General features: G+C 36.6%; 1 pseudogene across 1 annotated transcript; it reads right to left on the bottom strand.

The window, feature by feature from the left end:
* Positions 1-41: 41 nt before the first annotated feature.
* Positions 42-26421, bottom strand: LOC311601186 (non-POU domain-containing octamer-binding protein-like; annotated as a pseudogene). Its single transcript has 2 exons — positions 26398-26421; positions 42-1420 (listed from the first exon to the last, which is right to left on the bottom strand). The product of its transcript is annotated as a non-POU domain-containing octamer-binding protein-like (transcript).
* Positions 26422-27448: the final 1027 nt, after the last annotated feature.

The following is a 27448-nucleotide window of genomic DNA, read 5'->3' as shown; positions in this document are numbered from 1 at the left end:
ATCTTTTAAGAGTTGCAAGAAACTAAACACCGCAACTTTATTTAATAATGACAGCGTTTATTTGGAGCAAACTTAGCTCCCAAAGCTGGGCAGTTGAATGCAGGACCACCAATTACTCCAATTCCTTCCATTGTAGCTGCTTGGCTGACATGTTCAGTTATTGGTAGGGTTAATCCCAGAGTTCCATCTGGCATCATAGTGGCAGGTCCTGGAGGAACTGGAATACCAGTTGGCACAGGAGCAGAGGGAATGGCACCTCTATTGTTCATGCCCACAGCACCTCTCATGGCCATTTGGCCAATCTGTATCTCTTGTTCTGTTGCATCAGAGCAAGTTCCCTTGAATCCTTTCTGCTGTCATCACATCATGTCTTCTTGCTGTCGCCACATTTCTTCCTCATGGCACCTGCAATCCTCTTCCTGCCTGAGCTCCAGTTGTTTTCGTTTCTGAACCTCTTGGTTATGCAACTCCTCCATTCTCCAGAGCTCTTCTTGATGCCTCATCAAATCCTGCCTAATTACCATAACCTGGTGCTCATGGCATGTCTCCTCTATCTCCATTTCCAGCTTCTCATGAGCCTCCTTGATGTTAAGGTCCACTTGATCTTGCTGTTGTTCCTTCTCCATCTCAATGAGTGCCTTCCAGGGCATGGCATACTAATATTCAAAGCACCCAGGCTGTGCAAATCTGGGTGGCTGTTCTCACTCCCTGTGAAATTGCTGTTTTTTTTTATAACCAGCTTCTCTAGAAGTCCCTCTTCATCATCTAACTTGTTCATAGGCTCCACAGTCACAGGCCTAGGAAATGTGGTTAGCAAGAAGAACCCTTCACTGTAACTGTCCAGACCTTTCCGAGCAGCTGGCTTCCCTGAGAACTCAACAATGCCTTTCCCAAAGAGCCTTTCTCGGTCACCCACAATGACCACAGCCCTCTCCACCTGGCCAAATACAGAAAAGGCTTCTTCCAGCACTTCATTGGACACATTCTGAAAAAGGTTGTGAACTATAAAGGGATGCACTATAACAAGCATAGCTGCTTTCCACGGAGTGGCATACTGTCCAGCTCCACTTTGGCAATTTTCCAAGTGAATAAAGCCAAAGCCTTCATCCTTATAAATAAAAACTTCTCCTCCTTTCTCATTCTTCTCAAAAAGTTTTCTTATTTTCTCCTCAGTGATGGCAGGGGGAAGATTGACCACAAGGAGACAGCTATGTTGGGTGAAGGCCTTCTCTCCTGGTTTCCTAAAACTCTGTAGATCAATAGTCAAGCCTTCATTCTGGCTGCTGGCCTGCTGACCCTTGGCAGGTATTGGAGGGGGTGGCTGCTGTTGCTGTGGCTGTTGCTGGTGCTGCTGGTGGTGATGCAGCTGGTGCTTCCTGGGAGTGTGGTTCTGCTTCTCCAGGTTAAAGGCCTTATTGCTCTACATTTCTGCACCCCTCACTTTGATTTGAACACAGAAAAGTGTCTATCTCTCAGTCCTCTCTAACCTCGACTACCAGTTCTTTGCTCAGAGTGAGTTTTTTTCTCACTAACACAAAAATGTGAAGACCCACTTTTAATATGGATCTTTTGAAATGGAAAGATCCACTTTTATTCTGGACCACACCTTCTGCTGATACCCTATATAAAGGACATAGATGAAGGACATAGATGCTTGTCTTGCTTTCCCTAACAAACTCAGGAGAATAAAAAAAAACTGCCTTAAAAATGAAACTAATCCTTTTTTTTTTTTGAAGGGAAAAGTCAAATGTACAGGTTTTCTAAATCATTTTTGCTAACTTTAAGAGAGGTCCTCAAACATGGGGGCATCAGAGTTCATGTGAAAATCAGACCCCACTCTCCACTCAACTGTGGAGAATGTCCTGTCCATTGGCTACATCTGTGTAGTGGTTTGAAGTTTACTGCACGTATTGTCCTTGGCTGGTGCTATAGTTTGAGCATGAACCCTGGGCCCAGATCTGCCTATCATATCTGACCATGTCCCCTGGATGGGGAGACCTGGTGGCACTCAGAGGAAGGATAGCAGGTTACCAAGAAGAGACTTGATACCCTATGAGCATATACAGGGGGAGGTAATCCCCCTCAGGCACAGTCATAGGGGAGGTGAGTAAGGGGGGGGGAGGGAGGAATGGGAGGATACAAGGCATGGGATAACAATTGGGAAGTAATATGAATAAATTAATAAAATATATTTTAAAAAGAAAGGTTCTCAAAGATCTTTATCTCAACTAACTCAATTATTTTAGTTGCTTTTCTCTTCTTTGTTAAACCCAAGAAAGAGAAGCTTATAGTACGTGGCATTGGACATTGAATTTAGGCTATCATACATGCTAGACAAGCACTTCATAGCTGACCATAATCCTGGATCAAAGCTTTCATTTTTTGACAATTTCACATATAAATACACTGTATTTACAGAATTCCCACATCTCCCTCTGTACTCTTCAACTCCTCCCATGTCTCCCTGTTTAATTTTGAATATGTAAATGTATATTAATTCCATATACTGTTGTTCATATGTATATGTTTTTGGGATGACCACTTGGGTTAGGGTAACTTTCATCTCTTAGCAGGCTTTATGAACCTACATCCACACTGACATGTCAACCAGTGTGATAATTAAGCTCATCTTGTTTAGGCAACTATATTGATGAGATTTCATGGGTACAGTTTCCCTGTCATGTCTAGGAAACATAATATCACACCAGACCTCCTAGTCTTCTGGCTCTTAAAATCTTTCTAGTCCCTCTTTAATGATATTCCTTGATCTTTAGGTGTAGGGGTTATGTTGTAAAAGTACTAAGTGCAGCCAGGAACCCCAAGTAATTTATTCTGTGCATTTTCATCAGTTATTGTTTTGTGTGGGGTCTCAGTATTCCCTGACAAACAACTGGAAAGGAGGTATCTCTTGCCTGACTCTGGGGATTTTGACATATAATCTATGGTTCCTTGGGAAGAATTATGACTCTGTGTGAAGCAACTCTATTTGAATTATATACACACCTCCACCCAACTCCCACATAAATTATATTCAAAAATAGTTGTATGTCTCCATTTGCTCATTTATTTATGAAAACAATGTACTCTTTCATGCTACCATATTTGGCATTTTATATACTTGACTTTTTGCTTGCTTTTATGTTTTTATTTACATATATGAAAGGAATTTGTGGGATATTTCTCAATTATTAATGGTAGTCATTTCTAGACAATTGAGTTTTTTATAAAATATTTTCATTTTCTCCCTTGTACTTTTTTGTGTGGATTGAATAGTTAAATAATATACAGATATTATTTTATAAAAATAAAATCATAGTTAATACTTATAAGGTTTATTCTATATTGTTTTAGCACTTTCCAACTATCTTGACATCAACTTTAAATTATAATCCTAATTCCACAGTGGCTTTCATCCAAACTTAAATAATAAAGACAGTCTTTCTTTTTATAATATAGTGATATAGCATTATAATATCTTTAATTAAAAGGATCTAAAATATTGGGTGTAATATATTTGACTCTGTCATTGTAATGCAGCTTAATTAGAATTTCTGAATTTTCAACACATGGTTTATATGAAATTCTTAGCTGAGAGACCTGAAGTATATCCTTATTATAGATAATTCTTTCCAAAAATGTTAAGTGAAAGAGAATCAAAGAGCAAAGTCTATTAATATTAATTGAAGTGTTCTAATAGAATCTACTTTGCTACACATGTAATATATAGAAAGGAAAGACTGGAATCTTTTGGTATTTTGGTATACATCAAAATTCTACAAGCCAACAGCACAATCAACTCAAAATAAAACAACACAAACTTCTAAGAAAACAATAAACATCAAACTGCTGGGGATACCTAAAAAGGTTACATATGAGAGATACTAGACAATGTTATATTAAATAGTTACCAATTTCATTTATTCAGTGTTCTAAATGTACATTAACAATTGGAGGCTTTGAATAAATGTTAGGAGCAAGGACATTAAATCTACTGTTTGAAATACTAAATATGGAAGTCCTTATCTCCAAGTTAGATTTTCATGTATTGGTAGAGCAGATTTTCAGTTGAAATAACAACTGTTATGACAGTCATCTAGAAAAGAGCATAACTCATCAGATATTAGTGTTATTAGAAATATAATCAAGACAGAAAAATATATTTGTGAGCCAGGAACTATTGAGGACTTGCTTACCTTGTCTTGGCAGAGTCTGGCTGTAAACTACTCTGCCTGCATCCAAGCCTTGGGTCTGAAGGCTGAAGATGATGCTCCAATGTTATAGAGAGTCTTGAGTGAGTGTTCAGGCAGTAAATTGTCTCTGTCACCTTCTCATTTGGAAAGCTAGTAACCTGTACTCCTGGCATACTCAGGTAATTAATTTTATTCCTTCTCAAGTCTCTGATGGAGTTGAAGACAAGATAGTTTAGTTTGCAATTAAGTTTAGTTGTTTATCAGTTAAGATATTTTTAGGTCTAGATAGATGTTTTAAATTGATGATGAAGAGATATGATAGATACTTATTTACATTCAGTAGATTAGACTCACCAAGATAGGAAAGATGTTTTCTTCAAGGTTCCCAAATACAAATAGATAAAACACCATGAATGTAACATTTATATAATTCCTGATTGTTTCATTGTTCTTCTTGCTATAGGTAGTTTATAGTATTTATGTGTAATAATATAAATTTATATGCAAAAATAATTAATAAAATGTAGAAAAAGAAATATAATGAAGAAACACTATAATAAAACTTAATTCATTATTAAATGATAAGCCTCCAGAATCAAGGAATAATATTAAATGTGCCAGTTTCCAAGAAACATTACATATCAGATTTTGAAGTTATTTTGTTGAAGTTTTCAAATTTATGAATTTCACACAAGCCTGTGAAGAATAAATTCGATGTTGATATATGTATTCCTAAATTCTAAATATGTTTTTATTATTACTTTGACCTTTTTTATTATATCTATATCCAAAATCATTTTGTTTTTCTCTTCTTAGTACCTACTTTTCTTTCATTGCATCCCAAACATACTAAATAATGTACTTTAAATTATTTATTAATTTTATGCTCCAAATACTAACCTGTGTTTTTCCTTCCTATGTTCAGATTATCAATTTATCTTTAATTGATGTATCTTACTCTCCTATCAACTGAATCCAATTTATATTGAAAAGTTGTGAAAGCTTTGTCTTTTAAAATATCACCACCATCATTATTATTATGATGAACATGTATTTTATATAGTATGGTTTATTTTAATAGAATTGTACCAATAGATATAAATTGTGCTGTAGTCATTCATTTTTAGTTACTGTTCTCATATTATTGTACAATGAGTTCCCTTTCCAGAGAAATGTTGGTTTATTCACATTTTCATAACTTCTTATGCTCTTGAAGAATTGATTTTTTTGTTTAGTGATACTGTATTTCAGATTATTTAACTTTGGTTTATTTTCTTGACATAGGCTCTCAGTACTTAGACCTGGCTGGCATTGAACTCACAAAACTGTCCTTCATTTGCCTTAAGTGCTGGAAGTTAGGGTATGTAGCACAGGCCTGGTATGAAGGGCTAATAACCCCTCAAACCTCTGATGGGCTGAGAAATTTCTTCTGTCAGGAAATCTGACAAAATGACAACAGTTTCTAGAGAACATTAGGGTCTGAGAAACTTCTAAAAAAATCAACAGATCAGCTTTGAAACTGCAGAGACTAGATCTTCGGATGGTACTTTCCCATCTCAAACTTCTCTCTTCAGCCCTATAAAGGCTCTATGTCCCTGCTCTTGCACACATTCTCCACCTCCACAAAAGCACTGTGCCCTTCACAGTTCTGATTAAAGGACAATCTGCTTCTGTGAAGATTAACCTCCATTTCATTTATTTTTCTGTTGTTTTGATCAATCTAACATGGTGTTAAATCCCAGGATTGGTTTTATGGTATCAAATCCCAGCTACCCTTTCTGCATGACCATCCTAGCTTTCCTTACCTGTCTGCCTCCCCTCCCCCCCTTTTTTTTGAAACCAATCACGTTTATTTAGAGCATGTCGACTCCTACTCTCTGACTTCTCTAAGGTGCTTAAAGACTCACAGATTTAGAAGTTTAGGGCTTTTGTCTGCCTAAGCTGTCATGCCCCATTCTATTGTTTGTTTTTTTCTACCAGGTAAACTATTCTCTCCCTCTCCTTCTACCTTTGCCTCTCTCCCTCTCCTTCTCTGCCTCCCTCCACCCCTTAGCTCTCTCCTGACCTCCAAAATACATACAGGCTTTACACTGTTTGCCATGCCACCACATCCAAAATCCACTTTCCAAAGTAAGGCCTGGCTTCAATCTATAGACATGCAAGCTAGACTAACATTCTCTGGTGCCCTGCTTTGCCTGTCGTGTAGCTGAAATTTTATTTTATTTTATTTTTATTTTTTTTATTTTTTATTTTTTTCCTCCTTTATTAATTTATTCTTGTTACATCTCAATGGTTATCCCATCCCTTGTATCCTCCCATTCTTCCCTCCCTCCCAATTTCCCCTTATTCCCCTCCCCTATGACTGTTCCTGAGGGGGATTACCTCCCCCTCTATATGATCATAGGGTATCAAATCTCTTCTTGGTAACTTGCTGTCCTTCCTGTTTTCCATACCGCTGTCCTAGGTCAGGCTGACATCCTGAGTCTGTGACAGGAAAAAGGAAAACAAATTAGAGCAAGGAAAGACACACTGTCTTTAAGGACAGGTACTATATAAACTATTTCCAACATAGGTTGAACTGGATTGGTTACTTTCCTTAAGGAAATTACTGTCAGAAGCATCTTTAGCTCTCATCTCTGTACCTCCTGCTTTCATCCTAGCTTATGAACTCTGCTTCTTTGAGATTAATTCAAGGATTTTTTTCTTAAATTTCTCTATTTTGCTACTTTGGGCCTACCTGCCTGGCCCATAGGCACCATTTTATTCAATATACATACTAATCTAGAGCTGTTTTTTTTTTTTTTAAATAAGAAGTATACGGATTCACATTTGATCTATAAGGTAGTAGATATCAAGGGATTTATGCCTTAATGGAGGATGCCCTCACTTTAGTGTGGAGATGAACTCATCTTGAGCAGAAAGAAACCATGTGGTTTGTTGCTATCTTGGCTGACGACCTCATTAAAATGGAAGGAACTATGTGACTTAGTCACCATATTTACTAAGGAATAAAGAAGAGAAATGTCATGTAAGTTCTCCATCATCTTGGTTAATATAATTAGAGGGCATAAATAAAAATTAATAACATTTTCCAGTCTCACTGAGACTTCAAGGGATCACTGCACCCATTTATATTACACCAAGGAGAAACCAACAGACCTCAGAGTTTTATTTTGCAATTGTAATGTTTTGTTTTACCTTAATTCTGACAGAATTTTTATATGGTATAGTACTGGCTTCTATAGATGACCTAAAACTTTTTCCTGGGTATGAGCCTCCAACACTGGCATAATAACAAGGGGAGCTAACCCTCTTATATTCAGAGATCCCAACAGAGACTCAAAGGATAAATTGCCAAGTGCAACACAAGCTTTTCATGCGTGCTATGCTATGGTAAACTTGGCAGAGTCTCAATGCCTCCTATTTCTGCCTGGTATCTCTAGGCCCATTTTCCTCTGAGACAAAATGTTCTTCCATTTTACAACCATTTGTTTCACACATGTCTTCTGTTGTTTTTGCCCAGTCTAAAAATATGTTTACTATAGACCTCTGTGTTAAATTTCCCATTCACAGGGTTCGGCGAAACGGGGAAATTATATAAATGTCCTCATCTTTGCTTATGCCCTGTGGTTATATTAACCCAGAAGATGGAGAAGTTATATGACATTTGTCTTCTTTCTGATATCATTAGTGAGGGCTATGAAAAGTAAACAATGTCTTATAAAAATCTGTTTATTAATATATATCATATATATTCTATCTGTCTGTGATTGTGACTTGCTTTTTTATATTATGCAGTTAGTACCAAATTGACTTACAGGCATATGCTTATTCATGTGAACTGAAGTTATGAACTTGGCCAACCTCATTTTATTTATAAATAAACTGATACTTTTAAAAGCAATATAATGATACGAGAGGAATACATTTAGTCAATGTGAATACACAGGTAAAAAACAAAGGTGGCTAAGGGTCCTCAATCTTCTTTTTAATAAAAGATCTCTTATTTTTTTATTGCCTTGATAAATATTGATCTGACATGGCTTAACCATGATTTTAAATTGTATTATATTCTTTTATTGTCCCTTGCTTAGTGAATGAATACTATAATATAGTCATTTCATACTTCCCTTTTTAAATAAATACATTTTTAAAATTTTGAATAAAAAAAGAAACAGAAAACTCAAATAACTGTATTAGTCATTCAAAGTTTACAAAGAAATTATACTCAGAGACAATAAAATAGATTACTTTTTCCCCAACATAATTATTTGGGAATTACATATAACGCACACCAATCACAATCAATTTCCATTCCTCCAAGGTCCACCCTTACACCCTTGTACTCCTCCAACCCTCAAAAAAATAAAAGTACACTAAGTCCAGTTTGTGTTGCCCATGTACTCACTGATGCATGGTCAAACTCCCAGTGCCCAGCCTTTAAAGAAAACCAATTCCATAGGTAGTTTCTTAACAACAACCACTAACCTTTTGGTAATGAATTGACTAATTGTTTAAGATATACTGTTGACATATTTTTCCTATATAAACAACAATAAAAATATTCTTAAAATGTATAAAATTTAATTGACTTTTTGATACAACTTAAGTGAGTCTTTTTGTTTGGTTTGTTTTCCACTAGGGTTTGTAGGGCCATGCTGGCCTTGAACTCACTATGTACCTCAGATTGACCTTAAGATCATACCCACCTCTCTAAATCACCAGAGTACTGGGGTTACAGGCATGAACCACCTTGCTCTTCTAACTTTACTGTTTGAATTATTTTATTATTTCTCTTATCCACTGTCAATATTTTACTTTTAAAAAGAAGAACATAACATGGTAGCTTTCACTGATCTTTAACTCTTCTACATGCAGAATTGAAACATGTACAATTGAAGAATTTTAAGAGATTAATGCATTATTTTTAACCATAGTCCTCTTTTAAAAGCAGCATTATTTTAGGATATATGTCCAGAAATTTTAGTGTATATATCAGCTTTATGTCATATTTTCTTTATGAAAGAGAAAGTTCTATTTGTTCTATGGTTAAATTCACATAAATTTAGCATTATAGATTTCTCTTGAAAAGTAAATGCCTATTTTGTAACATCTTGAGATTAGATTTGGTCTTTGAAAAACTAAGAGATTTAAATTAAACACTAGTGCAGGAATCCATTTAGCTAATTATAAAACAAATTGCTTTGTGCTATATACATCTCAATACTTACTTAAAAACCAAATAAATAAATACATTGTTCCTAAAAAATACTATATTAAAAACTAGGTATGATACTATAAAACATGATGTTTTAAATGTACAAATCATATTATAACGGCAAAAGAAGGCATATAACTATATTTCTATAAATAAATTATCAAATAAATCTGAGTCAAGAGTATCAAGATCCAGAAAAATAAGCCAAACTACAAACAAGCAGCACTTATGTCCATGACACACCTCCTTATGCATTCACCACACTAAAAGACATATCTTTCCATAAAATATACTTACAGAAACACATAAAAATAGAACACACAGCCGGGCGGTGGTGGCGCACGCCTTTAATCCCAGCACTCGGGAGGCAGAGGCAGGCTGCATCTCTGAGTTCGAGGCCAGCCTGGTCTACAAAGTGAGTCCAGGACAGCCAAGGCTACACAGAGAGACCCTGTCTCGAAAAACCAAAAAAAAAATAAAAATAAAAAAAAAATAAAAATAGAACACAACATCCTTATGATTATATACACTCTTAAAGAACAATTGTATGACTGCGGTACCGAGTCGAGGGTGAGGGACTGCGGATTTAACTCATTCACACGCACAGGCACACAAACACACACACACACACACACACACACACACACACACACACACACAATAACACAGTGGGTCCTTCATGCTAAGAGAGCAGCAGGTACAGCAGCAGCCACGGCAGCGGTTTATTCTTCTCTCTCCCAGAGTTCCAAAGAGCCTTCTTATAGGCAGCAAAACAGGAATCCTCCTCCCAGGAGAAATCCCTCAAGAGGTGATTGCACACAGGAGGAAAAGTCTCAAGGAAGGGAGGGGCGCATTCTCAGAGCAGTAAACATGACTAGCTAACCAAGATAAACATAGATATGGAAGCTGATAGAAACAGGACATGAAACAGCAAGACAGGCAGGCAGCCCAGTCGGGCCTGGTTCCTACAAAATTATTTTATTTTATTGATTATTTTATATAGTTTGACTTTATTGTACATATGGATAGATAACAATGTTTAACCAGTACTGAGTAAATATTTACTTAGTGTCATAGACACCTTTGAACACTTTGCATGGATTACTGTTGAATTACTACAACAATTTTAACAAGTTATTTTCCTTATGTTATTAAAGCAAAAATAAATACCTAATTAAGTAGCTGGCATATGTAAAAGAAGCTTACTAGAAGAAGTAACCTAGCCAGGAATATAACATGGTTATCCAGTTTGATTTTATGTCCTTAAACACTAATATATATTCTTCAAACAACTATTTTCTGAAACTCATTCTAAATATTTGAAAATAGAAGACAAATATTCTTTAACTTTCTTTTATGTTCAAGACACTGAAATCACCTTTTTTATTCAAAAGACAGTTAAGAATTGTTATAAATATATATTATTTATAAATATCCTTAAGCACTTGTCTACAATAAACCATAAATTCTTTGTATTTTTTGTTTTGTAAAACCAAAAAAAGTGACCACAACTATTTTAAAATGTAACATATGAAAACATGCAATACATCATTTGCTTTATATTTTAAAGTTGTTATATAATTTACATGTCATAAAATTACCATTCTAATACAATTTAAAAAAATTTTAAAAGACAGATCTCATGTTGTCTAGCCTGATCTCAGACTACTGATTCTCTTGCCTTCTAACTAATGAGATTACAGATATGTGCCATGTCCTGTTGGTCATAGGCCACTTAAAATGAATATATATGATAGATAGATAGATAGATAGATAGATAGATAGATAGATAGATAGATAGAAGATAGAGGAGATTTGGCTATAAGGCATTTTCTTAATTAGCGATTGCAAGGAGAGAGCCTAGTCCATTGTATGTGATGCCATATCTGGGCTGGTGGTGGTCCTGGGTTCTATAAAGAAGCAGACTGAGCAAGCCACTGGGAGCAAGCTAAACAGCAAGCCTCCATGGCCTCTGAAGCAGTTCCTGCCTCCAGGTTCCTGCCCTGTTTGACAGGAACATCAGTTCTTGTTCCCATCCTGGCTTCCTTCAGTGATGGACTATAATGTGGAAGTAAAAGCCAAATAATCCTTATTTGCAGATGCTATGTTTTTTTGTTTTTGTTTTTGCTGTGTTTTGTTTTGTTTTTTACATATGAAATTGTGAAACCCCAACAGAATACTATAGCTAATAAACATATTCCACATGGTAAAGCCCATGTCTAGTATCATTAAAGCAGCCATAAACTCTTTTACTAGGTAGTTAGTAGGCCATAGAGAAGAACCTATTACTATTACTTTGTTTAACTGATATATTATTAAACTGACTCTTAATAACTAATCATTGTACACACAGATTAGTGAATTGTCCTCCTTCATCAATGATATTTGTTTTCAAGTAGTCAGTGATTAATACAAAGACCTACAACTGATCAACATGCAGAGTATAATAAACTGTGAGGTACTTTGCAAAAGCAGCTTGAAGGAGAGTTTATTTGAAAACTCCAAAGGGAGAATTCATAATGGCAAATAAGGCATGACAGCACATGGCTGGAGCAGGAATCTAGCTGATCACCTTTCTTTACACAGGAAGTCAAAATACCGAAAAAGGAAATGGGATCAGGCTACAAATTCTCAATGTCTGACCTCAGTGACATAGTTCCTCTAGCAAGTCTGCACGTCTTAAACTTGTCATAGTTTTGCCAAATGGTGCCACTAACAGGAGAAAAAATATAAAAATACCTGAGCCTATGTGCAACAATTTTCATTCAATCAACCACATTCTGAGGCTGGAGAAATGCCTCAGTGTTTGAGAACACTTACTTTTCTTACAAACAATCCAGAATCATTTCCTAGCAACCACATGGTGCTCAAAACTGTATGTAACTCCAATTCCAGGGGATCTTACACCAAACATAGTCTACTAATCTCCACAGACACCAAGAACATGTGTGATTTGCATACACACATGAAATAAATAAATCTAAAAAGCTTTTTGGAAAAAGTACTACACTCTGCTTTCTGCCCCTTCCCCATAGGCTCATGGTCATCTCATGCAAAATACATTTTCCCAACTTCAAAAAACCCTATAATCTTTATCAATCTTAACACTGTTCAAATGCCAAAGGTCTCTTCTGAGATTCAAGGCAATGTCTAAACTGTAACCTATATAAAATAAGAAACAAATTACATACTTCTAATGTAAAATGACCAAGAATATGCATTCCCATTCAGAGAGGTAGGAATGGGAGAAAGTGAGGAAACATTAGACCAAAGATTAAGCAAGACATAAAACCCAGCAGAGCAAACACAGAATCTTGTAGCTCCATGTCTCCTATCTGCAGCTTTAGTTTTAAAGTAATTAAATGGCTCTACCTCTCTACCTTTGTTGCCTAAGCATACATCTTTCTCTTGCCTGGTTTCAAACCCTGCATGCAGCTCTTCTCGGTAAATGCTTCAAGCCTCTGGTATTTCCAACATGTTGGAATATTCTTTGAAATCATGACATCATTTTTATATCATAAGGCAATGATCTCCCAGATGCCCCTGATGATCTCCCAGGGAATTCACTGAGCAACTCCAGTCCTATCACATGCTGCCTGGCCTCCGTGGTTCTTTGAAATGATGGAGGAAGACTCCACCAGTCCCCAACTCATCACGTCTTGTACCCCTGAAATCAACACCCTATGGATCTTGTGAGCACCAGCCCTTATATAATGAAGCAACTGTTTTGCAAGAGCATGCAACCCTTCAGGTATTGTCCCTTTTCAAATAAAAAGCTTAGTTTGGTAGAATATAACCCTAAGAGTGTCACCCATCTCCAGTAGAATCTGTGTGACAAAAATAACACAGGCATTAGACTAAGACCCCCTTTTAGGCTAAGAACCCCGAAGACGGGAGAGTCTCCTGGACTGGGGTCAATGTTCCCGCCAGCAGAGAAACTGCAGTTTCAAAACTCTCTTTGCTGTGAGCTATCCGCTGATTCTCTCTATTTCTAACTGCATTTCATTCCCAAGGTGGGACTCCTCAAGCATAGCAATGGTTACTATGAGACCCTGCCCTGGGACTCCAGCCTGGGACTGTCCATGGCCAAAGTAGTTCTGCTTCACTTCCACTTATTATAAGAGACATGGCTAGAAATTAATCATTAGTTAATAAGTTATACTATGGCCTACAAAGAAATGGAGTATTTCAAAAGATTCTAGGTAGCAGGAACAAGAAAAATAAAATAAGAAATAGGGAAAACACGCTCTGGTACACAGGTGCTGGGCACAAGTTTCATTAGGAAGAAAGTTTCGGTAGGGAGAGGACGTTGGCCCTGGACAAAGTGAGCACACACATATTGATACTAAGCCAGTAACTTAGAAGTGATGATGTCTTTTCTCTATGTACTCTGTACCTTATATTGTTTCAATTCAAAGTCGTAATTCAAATTATGACAAAATTATCTGTACCTGTACCATGTATGCTTGATTGCTCACTGACTTCCACAAATCTGTTCTGTGGGAAAATGCTGTGAAAAAAATGTAACCAAAAAAACCCCCCTGCTTTCAAGAAATGTATATGATACTAGACTGCATGGCTGAAAATGCACTTAGATAGACTAGATCTTGATGTTTGTCTGTTTGTTACTTTGCCTTATCTCTGTTCACTGACACTCCAAAAACCTCTGATCCCAAGGACCTATCCTCGACTGAGCTAGTGGTCCATGTCATAAGAGCTGCCTTCGAATGGTTCTAGTACAGAGCAAGGGCTTAACAATGATATCTTAACAATGATAGTCACTGGGCTGCTTAGTTTTGTCTCAACATAAGCTAGAGTCAACTAGACAGAGGAAACTTCAATTGAGAAACTACATATGTCAAATTGGACTGTGAGCATGTCTGTGGGACATTTTCTTGAATAATGTTTGGTGTAGGAGGGCACTTTCCACAATGGGTAGTGCTACTCCTGGAATCATAGAGCAATGGAGGCTGAGCATGAGGAGCAACCTGGTAAGCAACATTTATCTATGGTCTCTGTTTCAGCTCATTGCCTCCAGGTTCCTGCCTTGGCTTCTGTCAATGATGAAATATATAACCTATAAGCTGAAATAAATTATTTTCTTCTAGTTGGTTTTGGTCAGTGTTTTCTCAAAGAATAGAAAGCTAATTAGAATTGCCTCTCTTTTAGCACTTGTTTGACTGTTAGCGCTGAGAACTAGATGCCCTACTACCACCAGCAGCCCACTTTTTGGAATTCTTTGCCAGGAGCTATATCACCAACAGCCACCAAGTGTTACACTGGTACCATTTAAAAAGTCCCTGCCATCATGGCCAGCTCTCTGCCTCTCTCTATCCCTCTGTTCCTCATATTCTTTGTCTCTCTGTCTCTCTATCTCTTTTTGTCTCTTTGGTCTCTCAGTCTCTCTTGTCTCCACTCTGAGATGGCCTTTTGCTCTCCCCACAAATAAATCTCATGTGTGAAGTATGTGGGGTTGTGTGACCTCTGCTGTACTCCTTGGCAATGATCCAGTGAAGTACTCTTCCACTGCTAAAACTTCACAGTAAGATTAAGCTTTCTAAACTTTTATCTCCAAACTTTGTATTTTCTATTTCTCTCTGCATGATTTATTCTTTTTCACTGTAGCCTTGCATAAAACCTATCAGTAATAACCATTCCATGAAGTTAATGTTATATTGTTTAGAAATTTCCTCCATCAAAGAAATTGCTCCAGTATGTTTTTAATTCAATTATACATAAATTTTTAGGACATAGCAGAAAACAACCACATTTTTAACCAATATATCACATCAATGGCCTCTAATAGAGATCTTGTTTCCTGCTGAACCACCCTGAGCCTGGCTTCTACTCTCCAAAACACTATCTTTTAATGTCCCACTATAATAGTACATATAGTTCTATTTAGGGCATTCAGCAGCTTTTGTAATTCAAAGTTCCAAAATATTCCACATCCCTCCTAAAACAACATGGACCTGTTTTTCATGACAAAAACCCACTTACTGATATCAATTTCCTCCTCCCAAGACTCAAAGTTCACCAAAAAATGAGAGTTAGAAAGTTGTAAAAGCCAATGTTAGTGGATGACTACAGTAAAATGGTATTTTCAGACATGATAAGGTGGTTACCCACATAAACTCACAGCAGTTGTGACAATATGCACAAAAATTGCATATCAAAGCCAAAATTCCAGAAAGGATAGGGGAAAGCTCACAATGTCTCACCCTTAGCTAAGGAAATATTGTTATATAATGGCTACAAGGAAAGGTAGAATAAGTTTCCTTCAGGGAACGGGCCTCTGAGAGACTATAATGTTCTAGTAGATAGCCCTTCACCTCTGCATATACTGGCAGTGCTAAAAGTACTCAGTAGTTTAGAAAGAAAACATAGCAAGTTCGAAGGGAGCACTGAGGCATAAGGACTTAGGGGAGGAATTGGAGTAAATTATCAAATGGTCAAGAAACACTTTAAAAAATGCTCAACTTCCCTATTGATCAGGGAAATGCACATCAATACATATCTGAGATTCTATCTTACTCCTATCAGAATGGCTAAGTTCAAAGACTCAAGGGACAGCACATGCTGGTGAGGATGTGGGGAAAGGGGAACACACCTCCGTTGCTGGTGGGAATGCAAACTTGTACAACCACTTTCAAAATCAATCTGGTGCTTTCTCAGAAAATTGGGAATAATTCTACCTCAAGACCCAGCCATTCTACTCCTGGATATATACCTGAAAGATTCTCCATGATGCAACAAGGATATTTGCTCAACTAAGTACATAGTGGCTCTACTAGTAATAGCCAGAATCTGGAAACAACCTAGATGTCCCTCAGTTGAAGAACAGATAAAGAAACTGTGGTACATTTACACAACAGAATGCTACTCAGCTTTAAAAACAAGGAAATCTTGAAGTTTGCAGGCAAATGGATGGAATTAGAAAAGATCATCCTGACAAGGTAACCCAGACCCATAAAGACACACAAGGTATATACTCACTTATAAGCAGATATTAGCCAAATATTACAGGATAACCACGGTAAAATACACAGACCTAATGAAACTAAATAACAAGTAGGACCCTTGGGAGAATTCTTAATTCTCATTCAGAAAAGCATATACAATAGACACCTGAAGCAGTTGAAGAGCAGGGACAGGAAGGGATTCTACCAAAGAGGCCCTCTGAAAAATTCCATCCAGCAAGAGAACTAAGCAGTTGCTGAGACACACTGGGGTGGAGATCAGGGAGTCTTATGGATGAGTTAAGAAATAAAGGGATCTATAGAAGGTCAGTAGCTCCACAAGGAGACCAATGGAGCCAACAAATCTGGACAGAGGGAGGAGGTACTACATAGACTGATGCATAAACCAAGGACCATGGGTGGTGTGGATCTAGACCCTCTATTAAATGTACTAGATAGGCAGCAGTCTCCTTCTGGGTCCCATACTATGGAGAGTAGGGACTACTCTGGTGCCTACAAGTTGATCATTTCCCCCTGTTGAGGTAGCTTTGCCAGGTCACAGAGGAGGAGGATGCAGGCAGTCCGGATAAGACTTCATAGGCTGAGGTCAGATGTTAGGGAAGGAGACCTCCCCTTTCTGAGGACTATGGGAGGGAAGGAGAGGGTATGAGGAAGGGATAGAGTGATAGAGAGGGGGCTACAATAGGGATGTAATGTGAAAAATTTAAAAATAAACTTTTTTAAAGTGGTGACAAGACAATAAAGCCCACATCAATTACTAATTAAGAAAATTTCAACAGACCTGTCTACAGGGAAATTCTATGAAATCATTATTCTCAGTTAAAATTCCTTCTTCCTAGACATGTCTACGTCTATGTCAAGCTTACAGAAAGCAACCAGCACAGTTGAGAAAACAGGATCATTGAGAAGGCCCTACCTCCAAGACTGAGGAACTCAGGATCCCTCTAAAATTAAGAGGTGGGAGGGCTCATCCTGTTGGCATATTGTTCTTGAGGACTGTGTACAGTTTACCCTTGTTCTTTCAAATGCTGATTTCCCCACCTGCTCATTTGTTCTCTGTGTTGTCAATAAAAACAAACTAGCCAAAGCTGAGCAATAACAGATAATAGGATAGCACATCCTGATTGAGTGAGGGGAGGAGATAGAGAAGGAAGGAGAGAATGGAGCCAGGAGGAGAGTACCAAACAACATCCGGAGAAATGAACAGGGGTTAGGAGATGATTTAAAAGCAAGTATAAAGTGGGAAATCAGAATGGGAGGAAACTATAATAGCATCAAAATTTAAGATGGAGTAATTATTGCACAGCATTGTGCTGTAGGCTAAGTAAATAGGAAAAATAGTAATGGATGGTAGATTTGACTAAAAGATGTTGTATGCATGTGTAAAATTCCCAAACAAAAATATTAATAAGTATAAAAATCAACATTATGTCAGAAAAACCTATATTGTTATATAGTTCCTGCTAAATGCTGATTGCGAGTACTAAGTTCATCAATCTATGAGTGATATTTCAAGGAAAAGGACAAAGGCCATTAAGTGATGTCTAATTGAGAGCCAGACAATGTGACAAATCAGAGTAAGATTTGACAGAATAGAATATGCCCTATTAACAGGAAAATAGAGAAGAAAGGAGGTGACTTAAGAAAGAGCAGTGCACAAAGAGAGAGAGAGGAGGCAGTTTTGCTTGGAGAGTTTTACAGAGACAGGTTGAAGACAATAAGCTGGGCAGATACCTGTGAAGACAGAATGAGACATAGAATGAGAAGGAGCAAGATTAGAACAGAGATAATTTGAGGCCAAGCTGAGCCTCAGTGAGGATCTGGGGGAAGCCAAATTGAATCAGGGGATTAGTGAGGAGTTTGAGCCAAAACAGTTGAGTTGAACCAGCCAGCCAGAGATCAGAAAGAACCAAAAATGATCAGCTTATTCAGTAGTAAGTCTCAACGTTGTAAACATTCTTGGCCTAGATAAGATTGTACGGAGGGTAGAAGCTTCCAGAACTAGACCCAGGTTAACACATGGAGGCAATAAGCCTCCAAGATGACAATTGAATCTGGCAAATAATGGAAGAGGGAAGGAGAGTAGGAATAGGAAGATAAGAGCAAGAGGATTACAATTGAGATGTACTATAAATAAAGTATAATAAAAATATGTATAAAGATCATTTAAAAGGTGTTTTTACAAACAATACTATCAAATAAGCTAGTACTGCTTCTAACATTTTATCCTAAATTCAATATTCAATCTATATATTTGTCTTCAGAATAAAGGTATAAACCGTGCTGAATAAAACAATATTCATTTATCAAACATGCCAAATCAAATTGTTGAGAGGAGAGAATCTGTCATAATATATTGATATGAAGACATTAAGAAGATTTACTGTGATGAATTGACAACTTCTGTGAATTTGACTACATGCTAGTCATAGTAATAATACCTATGGACCAAATGACATATTTGAGATAAAATAAAGTTATTCTAAAATAGACAAATATTTCATTTTTGTTGTTGCTTTAATTTCTTAATTTTACAAAGGTTTATCTTAAACATCTCATCAATCAGAATTAAGATGTCTTGTTATATAAAGTATAAAAAAAGCAGACTGATCATAAATTATAATTCTATAACACTGCTTGGCTTTAAAGTATACTCAGCATAAATGCAAATTTTGTATTAATTCTTTCCGTGTTTTTCTTCCTGTGCCCTCCCTTTTTCATGAAAACTCTTTTGTTCTTAAACTCTGAACACAGGGAATCTTAGGTATTCTAAAGCTATGAAATTTATTTTTTCATGATCTTTGCATAAACTGTGGCTGTGAAGAGGGGTAACTTATTTTTCATACCGATATTACTGAAAAAGGAAGGCATCTGAGAATGTAAAACTTTTACATAGTCTTGTGATTATTTAAAAATAGCCATGTTTTTCATCATGTAAGAAGCATAGAGCAGGCATTAGAAAATTCAGCATTTCATTTGTTAAATTAAATTTGAAGGTAAACTTTTACACTTCACTAAGTTTTAATGTGTTTATCTTATTATCTTTTGAATTTTGTGTTATAAAAATGAATTAAAATGGTTATTTTAAAGTTTATTAGTATGTTGTTCTTTAGTATAGATAAACTTTAATTTTGTCTGTGTGTTATGCCATATAATTTACTCAAATTCAAATATTGATCATACACATGTGCTAAGTATTGTCCATTCAAGGTTTACTTAAATTCCTACGTATATTTCAATTAATATGCATAAAATTTACTTTTTGTTACCAAGGATGATATATATTAGAGAGTTTTGTGTCTAATGGTAAAATTTATCAAAGGTGTAATTAAAATTAAATGATCCTGTAAAATTAAAATAACTATTAATTTTTCAAAATCATCTTCTATGATAAAATAAGCCCAAATAAAAAAATTATTTCATGCAAGAAACTCAAAACTGCTTACATTCTTCTGAGTCTCTAAGTCTTCTAAGTATATTTACATCTGGTAATTTTCCCTTTACACAAAATTCTCATAATGTTCTGCAAATACTAGATCAATTTACATCTGAAATAAATTTAACTACCAATGTTGTATATAATTGACATGACAATCTAAGGAAATTATATTTTTAGCATATTCTACAAATTAGAGTCTATGATTCTATGATTCCTGGGGATTACCAGAATAATTGTAGCTGAGTTTGGTGTGTGTGTGTGTGTGTGTGTGTGTGTGTGTGTGTGTGTGTGTGTGTTTGTGTGTGTGTGTAAAGTATATGCAAAATATTTATTTATAAAGAGAAATCTACTAATCGAAACACAGATGTAAATATCAGGGTACTATATTTATTGCCCTTAATGAATGTAATTATTAATAATAGTCCTGACATTAAAATAAAAATGTTATAATTATTTCTCTGAGTGACCTTTATTTTTTACTGGACTTAAAAGTTTTACACAGAGTTATTCCTACAATAATTATATCGTGACTCAATCAGCAGGAGTCTGATGCAACTAAACTTCCTACAAAGTGGGAAATAATGATAAAAATATGTCAATCAATATTTATACTTCTCTTTCTCTGATACTGATGAATTAGTTCAGTGACTGCCATCCCCAAATACTTCAATCTAGCTTTTTTTTTAATTGAAGGAATTTACAAGCAGTATATGTTGCAAAAGGAAAACCCCTCATTATGATGCATTAAATTAACATCATTTTATTTCAAAAAGAAATTTTCCTGTTATGGAGATAATTTTCTATGGAAAGACTTCCAGATAGAGTTTAATGAGTGTAAAGAGGATGGAGAAAAGGACAAGATCAAAGGGCATTGGCATTTGTTCTGCTCAAACATCTTTACTCATAGATTCCTTGGGAAATATTTTAGAACTTCAATTTTACCTATAAGTTCATGTGATTTTTTTTTCAATATCTCATCTCAAGACACAGACATCAGCTTTGCAACATATGAACAAAATACTGCATCATCAAAAGTTGTGACAAGGTTTTTCTAACTGAAATGTCTTTTTATTCACATCCATCTAATATTAGTTATCCAGGTTGAAGACAAAGAAAACAGCATCAAATTTTCCTTGAAGTTTCCCCATAGTGCTGCACAAAACATCATTTGTGCATATTTTAAAATACAATACTCATTTAGAATTGAAGACCCAGAGATGAATCCACACACATTTGCTCACTTGATTTTTGACAAAGAAGCCAAATCTATTCAATGGAAAAATGATAGCATCTTCAACAAATGGTGCTAGTCTAACTGGATGTCTACATGTAGAAAAACGCAATTAGACCCTTATTTGACACCATGCAAAAAACTTAAGTCCAAGTGGATTAAAGACCTCAACTTAAAACCAGAGACATTAATTTAGTTAGAGGAAAAAGTGGAGAAGAGCCTGGGACATATAGGCACAGGAAACAACTTCCTGAACAGTACACCAACAGCCCAGGCCTTAATGTCAACAATTAATAAATGGGACCTCATGAGGCTGAGAAGCTTCTGTAAGGCAAGAGACACTGTCAAGAGAACAAAGTGACAGCCTACAGACTGGGAAAAGATCTTCACCAACCCTTCATCTGACAACGGTTTAATATCCACAGTACATAAAGAACTCAAGAAATTAAACACAAAAAAAACCAAACAACCCAATTGCGAAATGGGGCTTGGAATTAAACAGAGACTTCTCAACAGAGGAATATCAAATGACTGAGAAACACTTAAAGAAATGCTCATCCTCCTTAGTTATCAGAGAAATGCAAATCAAAGCGACACTGAGATTCCACCTTACGGCCATCAGAATGGCTAAGATCAAAAACTGAAATGACACCACATGTTGGCGAGGATGTGGAGAGAAAGGAATACTGCTTCATTGCCAGTGGGAATGCAAACTAGTACAACCACTTTGGAAAGCTATCTGGCGTTTTCTCAGAAAAATGGGAATAGGGCTTCCTCAAGACCCAGCTATCCCACTCCTTGGAGTATACCCAGAAAATGCCCTACCACACAACAGGGACATATGCTCAACCATGTTCATAGCTGCTTTATACATAATAGCCAGAACATGGAAACAGCCTAAGTGTCCCTCAGTAGAAGAATGGACTAGGAAACTGTGGTACATTTACACTATGGAATACTACTCAGCTATTAAAAACAAGGAATTCCTGAAATTTGTGGACAAATGGATTGACCTAGAAATTATCATAATGAGTGAGTTCACCCAGAAGCAAAAAGAGACAAACGGTATATACTCACTTATAACAAAACACTAGTCCAAGGGATACGTCCCATGAAAAACTTTACTTACCAAGAAAATGGGTCAGAGGAGAAGACATCCTATTGAGACTCTGGGCGAGAGTAGCATGGAAGAATAGGGAAATAGTAGGATCCACAGGGTCCTGGAAACCTAAAAGAACTTTATGACAGGCAGATCTGGGTCCTGGGGTCCTCCTCAAACTAAGGCACCAGCCAAGGAGAAATAGGCAGTAAACTTCGAACCCCTACCAAGACCTAGCCAACGAACATGATATTCTCCACCATCGAGTGGAGAGTGAGATTTGACTTTCACACGAACTCTGGTGCCCCTTTTCTGACCATGTCACCTGGATGGGGAGCCCTGGCGGCACTCAGAGAAAGGATAACAAGTTACCAAGAAGAGACTAGATAATCTTAGAGCATATATAGGGGGAGGAGGTCTCCCTCAATCACAGACATAGGGGAGGGGAGAAGGGGGGAAGTGGGAGGGAGGGAAGAATGGGAGGAAACAGGGGAAGGACTAACAATCAAGATGTAATATGAACAAATTAATAAAAAATGAAAAAATACTCATTTATTAATTTTTATTCTTTTTTTTTTTTTTTTTTTTTTTTTTTTTTTTTTTTTTTTTTTTGGTTTTTTGAGACAGGGTTTCTCTGTGTAGCTTTGGCCATCCTGGACTCACTTTGTAGACCAGGCTGGCCTCGAACTCACAGCGATCCGCCTGCCTCTGCCTCCCGAGTGCTGGGATTAAAGGCGTGCGCCACAACGCCCGGCAATTTTTATTCTATGTTTAAAGGTACTCTACCTGTATATGTGAGTGTATACCGTGTGTGTGTGTGTGTGTGTGTGTGTGTGTGTGTGTGTGTGTGTGTGTGTGTTAAATACAGAGATCAGAAGAGGGTTTAAGATTCCCTGGAACTGGATTCACATATGGTTGTTTGCCACCATGTGGGTGCTGAGAAGCAAAGAATAGCAAGTCCTCTGAATTGCTGAGCTATATCTTCAGCCCTTTGTCATCTCCAGGAGGAAGAGCTACTGACTAGAGCTTTCAGTGACAAAAGGAAGTAGTCACTAATGTTGGCTGAGATAAAGGGATTTTTGTATTTTGGCAATTCTTGTGGTAACCTTCTTTAATGTGCTGAGCCATCTCTCTAACCCTTCATCTGTATACAACTGTATATTTCTTCTATTGCTCATGTCTTAATCACTTATGTTATCTACCTCTTTTCATAAATGTGCTTGCTTGTATTTGTGTGTTCCTTTTATTTCCCATACTAAATTGTATTCAAACAAAAGGCATAGATTTAATGTTTTTACTTTCTTGTCATAAATCATTTAGGACACAATCTCAAATATAACATATTAAAATATTTCATATATTTATATAATATTAGAACCAGATATTTTCATGTATTATTATATAATTTAAAGAATACAATTATGACAATATTTTTACTTTCATGTCATAAATCATTTAGGTCACAATCTCAAATAGAACATATTAAAACATTCATATGTTTATATCATATTAGAACCAGATACTGTCATGAATTATTATATAATTTAAAGAATACAATTATGACACTAACAAAGATAAAAAGATAAAAACAAAAACAGTTACTTTCTTAAATATTCACAAAACAGAAATGTTATTCATTTAAATTCTACATCTTATATTTTTGGTTATGAGCCTAGCCTTTAACGGCTAAGATCAAAAACTCAAATGACACCAAATGTTGGCGAGGATGTGGAGAGAGAGGAACACTCCTTCATTGCTGGTGGGAATGCAAACTAGTACAACCACTTTGGAAAGCTATCTGGCATTTTCTCAGAAAAATGGGAATAGGGCTTCCTCAAGACCCAGCTATCCCACTCCTTGGGATATACCCAGAAAATGCCTTACCACACAACAGGGACATATGCTCAACCATGTTCATAGCTGCTTTATACATAATAGCCAGAACATGGAAACAGCCTAAGTGTCCCTCAGTAGAAAAATGGACTAAGAAACTGTGGTACATTTACACTATGGAATACTACACAGCTATTAAAAACAAGGAATTCCTGAAATTTGTGGACAAATGGATTGATCTAGAAATTATCATAATGAGTGAGTTCACCCAGAAGCAAAAAGAGACAAATGGTATATACTCACTTATATCAAAACACTAGTCCAAGGGATATGTCCCATGAAAAATTTTACTTACCTAGAAAGTGGGTCAGAGGAGAGGACATTCTATTGAGACTTTAGGTGAGAGTAGCATGGAAGAATGGGGAAATAGAAGGATCCACAGTGTCCTGGAAACCTACAAGAAGAACTTTATGACAGGCAGATCTGGATCCTGGGGTCCTCCTCAAACTAAGGCACCATCCAAGGAGAATATAAGCAGTAAACTTCGAACCCCTACCAAGACCTAGCCGACAAACATGATATTCTCCACCATTGAATGGAGAGTGATATCTGACTCTCACACGAACTCTAGTGCCCCTTTTCTGACCACGTCCCCTGGATGGGGAGGGCTGGTGGCACTCAGAGGAAGGATAGCAAGTTACCAAGAAGAGACTAGATAATCTTAGAGCATATATAGGGGGAGGAGGTCTCCCTTAATCACAGACATAGGGGAGGGGAGAAGGGGGGAAGTGGGAGGGAGGGAAGAATGGGAGGAAACAGGGGAAGGGCTAACAATCTAGATGTAATATGAATAAATTAATTAAAAAATTTAAAAATTCTACATCTTATATGATCAAATAAAATTTCACCCTCTATTCTAGACTGTGATATTTTAGTTTGAAATTTTCTATAAATCTTACTTTTCACTTTTTTATTTACTCCTCAAAAATACTTTCTTATTCACTATCATTGTTGACTACATTTATAAGACCTATATTATTTATAGACAGTTTTCACTTCCAGGTGGCCTGCCTTATGAATAGTTATGAAATGAAATCTTAACACAGATGCCTAAGCTTCTTTTTTGAAAGAAGATGGTTTCAGTCATATCAAGAAGCTCTAATACAAGCCAAAAACAACAAAATCTGCCTCAAGTCATGATAGATTAACTGAAACTATACTTAATCTCCTGAAAAAAAAACTATGAAAATGATCAAAATATTCAATCATAAGTTTAAGAAACAGATCAAATGGTCACAGAGACTAAGATCCAAAAGACAAGCAAACAAATAAATGAACCCATGACCATATTTGCTCTCACCCAGAGGGTACTATATAAACAAAGGTATGTGCAGAGAAAAATAAACAAACAAACATAGGTCCTTGACCCCTCTGGCTCCTCTAATCTTCCCTCCTCCTCTTCAGCAGTTTTCCCCATATTATGCCTGTTGTTTGGCTGTGGTCCCCTGCATCTGTTTCCATCAGTTGCTGGATGAAGCCTCTCTGATGACATGGTTAGCACCAATCTATGAGTATGGCATGAGTATAGCAGAATAGAATTAAGCATCATTTCATTGACACTTTTTTTTTCTTTTCTTTTTTTTTTTTTTTTTTTTTTTTTTTTTTTTTTTTTTTTTTTTTTGCCGGTAGTGTTTGGTTTTATCCTAGTTCCCTGGGCCATCTGGTCTCAGGGTTTTGGTTTTCCAGGCAATGTCAGAGGTGAGTTCCCTTTCATGATATGGGTCTCTAGCTGGACCAGTCATTGATTATTCACTCCCTAAACTTTTTTTGCCACTTTTACCTCAGCTATCGTGCTGGCGGGAAAATTTTTAGGTCAAAGGTTTTATAGTTGATTTGGTGTCTCCAGATGGGATAATCTTAAGTAAATAATTAGGGAACTGAAGAAGGAACAAGGTAAAGCCACATTCAATGAGAAAAAAGGCTGTTAGAAACAGAGTAAAGTTTATGCTACAGCTAGATCTGGTAAAGTTTGAAAGTGATCAAGATACCGAAAACTTAAATGCCTCTAAAGCAAATTCTTAAAAAAGCAAAATTGCCTTGTAGTAAATATATATATATATATATATATATATATATATATATATATATATATATATATATACAAACTTAAAACATAGAGATGTCTAATTTCAAGTTACTTTGTTCTAATTCTGTTTTTTACATTTATTTATATTGTTTGTGTATGTTTGTGTTATATGTGTATGGTTATGTGTATGTGTATGCACTGCCATTGAGTAGACAAGTATGGAGGCTTGAGAACAAGTTGTGGGAATCAGTTCTTTTCTTCTAAAAATGTGGATTTACAAGAGATTGAACTTAGGTTGCCAGGCTTGACAAATGCCATTACCTGCTGAATCACCTCATCAGCCATGTCCTATTATTTTTAATATATTTTATTAATTTAGTCATATTATATCTCAATTGTTTCCCATCCCTTGTATCCTCCCATTACTCCCTCCCTCCTGCTTTCCCCTTACTCCCCTCCCCTATGACTGTGACTGAGGGGGACCTCCTCCCCCTGTATATGCTCATAGGGTATCAAGTCTCTTCTTGGTAGCCTGCTATCCTTCCTCTGAGTGCCACCAGGTCTCCCCATTCAGGGGACGTGGTCAGAAAAGGGGCACCAGAGTTAGTGTGAGAGTCAAATCTCACTCTCCACTCAGTGGGGGAGAATGTCCTGTTCATCGGCTAGGTCTCGGTAGGGGTTCAAAGGTTACTGCATGTATTGTCCTTGGCTGCTGCCATAGTTTGAGCAGGACCCCTGGGCCCAGATCCCCTGGTCATAATGATCTACTTGTAGGTGTCTAGGACCCTCTGGGTCCTTCTATTTCCCCATTCTCCCTTGATTCACCTAGATTCTTAACTTTCATTTAATTTTGTTTTTGATATTCCAGTAAATAAAACTTTCATCTTCTTGATTGTGGATACAATGTGCCCAGAAGCCTCAAACTCCTCAGCCATGTTTTTAGTAAAATGAAGGCATGCCTCTTAAAATGTAAACTAAAGCAAACCTTTCTTCACATAAAACTTTGGTGGGTACTTTGGTACAGTAACAGAACAAGTATCTAATACAGAAAATTGATACTGGAAGTAGAGACATTGCTGTGATAAACCCAATGGCGTGGTTCTTAGGCCTTGAGAACTTGTTTGCAGGAAGAAGGGAAGAGTTTGAATTGAGCTAGAGAAACCGTTGAATACTGTAACCAGAGCTTACTGGACGATTCTGTTGGAAGATTGCAAAAAAAGAAAATAATAACAATGGAAGAAACACTGGTAGTGGAAGCCCAAGTTTCATAAAGAATCAAAGATACTATCGGAAGCTGGGTTAGAGGTCAATCTTCCTACATCCTGGCAAAGAATTAGACTGCATTCTGCCCTTGAGCTAAAAAGTAATAGAC

Source organism: Acomys minous (genome assembly GCF_964271855.1).
Source record: "Acomys minous genome assembly, chromosome: 7".
Taxonomy (NCBI): domain Eukaryota; kingdom Metazoa; phylum Chordata; class Mammalia; order Rodentia; family Muridae; genus Acomys; species Acomys minous.
Note: the sequence above shows the minus strand (reverse complement) of the source record. Positions and strands in the feature narration are given on the sequence as shown.